We start from the raw sequence: 1,560 nt of genomic DNA on the forward strand, positions 1-1,560 counted from the left end.
GCCTCAATACGGGATTCTCGTGGTGTTTTTGTTGCTGCCTTGTCTTTTGCATAGAGTAAAAGACAAGGCAGCCATCGAATAGGGCCCGATTGTTCCTACTTGGTCAGCCGAGGAGCAAGGGGGGGGGGGCAAGCGTCTCAACCAAGCAAAGCTCACCATGGGGAAGGTGGCTATACCAACTAGCCTGATGCCCTGCTCCCGCAGTGACGGATAATCGTACTCTGGTTTCTCTTCATAACATACAAGTCTTTCGCCTTTTACTAAAGACTTCCGTGGAGAGCAGCACTAATGAGTTGTTTCTATTATTGTCAGGCTTTACCTTTGCGGGTGAAGCCCTTTCTGTCTGTGCAAAAGAAATCTTGCTACTTTGCAGAGTGACTTCTCTGAGTAGAGTCGCCTTACTTGTTGCGACTGTGCCGATGTTCGAAGCTGGAGTGCAAAGTTGTTGCTTGAATGGTGCTTGCTGGAGCATGCGGGAGTGCAAAGTTATACCATTTAAAAGGGCTGAAGAGTGAGTGCTCAGTGCAGCGGGTGGGCGGAGGTGCAACGTGACACTCTGGCCACCTATGGCCATAAAAAGAACACTGCTACAAGTGCGCATTGTGCCAGCAAGGGCCCTCGGACCTGAAACAGTGGACAGTTATCGCTTCTCGGCCTTTTGGCTAAGATCAAGTGTAGTATCTGTTCTTATCAGTTTAATATGTCCTCTATACGAGGACAACATATAAAATGGATTTTTAAGAATAGGAGTTGAAAAAGAAGCTTGCTCCGTTCACTCCAAGCCTCGACCCGGTACTGCAGTGCCGCTGGGAACGGTGCGCTCTCCTCTGCTCTTGTGAAAAAGCAAACAGCGGTGCAGGATGGAAGTTTCAGGGAGCCCAAGATGAAACTTTCTTTTAATCTGCTGAGAAAAAGAGTGAATGCGAAGTGGACTTTAACACGGCTCTGGGAGCGAGCCGAGTGCGGGCTAACCGGGAGAATTGCTTGAAAGAAACGCGACACCGAATGAGTGGTCAGAACAAAGCCTCAAGACGGTGTTCCCGTGGTGTTTGTGGCTGCCTTGTCTTTTGCACAGAGTAAAAGACAAGGCAGCCATCGAATAGATTGTTTCTACTTGGTCAGCCGAGGAGCAGGGGGGGGGGGGGGGGGGGGGGCAAGCGTCTCAACCAAGCAAAGCTCACCAAGTAGGAACAATCGGGCCCTTTTCGATGGCTGCAACACCTGAAAGAGATATTGATGCGAGACCCGATCAAATGCTTTTTCAAAGTCTAAATTTAAGATGACAAGCCGGGTGTTTCTGTCTCTAGCGTAATCAATGATGTCTCGAATCAGTACGAGGCTGTCGGTGAGTTGTCTCCCTGAGATGGCACAAGCTTGGTCTGGGTGAATTACCTCCTCTAAAACAGAGGACATCCGTGTCGCTAAAACCTTGCTAAAAAGTTTACAGTCAAAGTTTAAAAGTGTGATGGGCCTCCAATTCTTTAGGTCAGTCTTATCATTTTTTTTATAAAGTAGAGTCACTATTCCCACTCTAAAACTGTCAGGCAGTCGGTCGAGTTT

The 1,560-nt window shown here is 48.3% G+C and overlaps 2 non-coding genes across 2 annotated transcripts; both read left to right on the forward strand.

The window, feature by feature from the left end:
* Window positions 1–216: 216 nt before the first annotated feature.
* LOC140286467 (U5 spliceosomal RNA) lies at window positions 217–330 on the forward strand. The gene has a single exon (XR_011911270.1). It is a non-coding gene; the product is annotated as a U5 spliceosomal RNA (small nuclear RNA).
* A 312-nt stretch (window positions 331–642) lies between these two features.
* Window positions 643–826, forward strand: LOC140286454 (U2 spliceosomal RNA). Its single transcript, XR_011911260.1, has one exon. It is a non-coding gene; the product is annotated as a U2 spliceosomal RNA (small nuclear RNA).
* Window positions 827–1,560: the final 734 nt, after the last annotated feature.

The sequence above is a fragment of the Leuresthes tenuis genome, unplaced genomic scaffold, assembly GCF_036924035.1.
Source record: "Leuresthes tenuis unplaced genomic scaffold, fLeuTen1.0.hap1 SCAF_95, whole genome shotgun sequence".
NCBI classification, from domain to species: domain Eukaryota; kingdom Metazoa; phylum Chordata; class Actinopteri; order Atheriniformes; family Atherinopsidae; genus Leuresthes; species Leuresthes tenuis.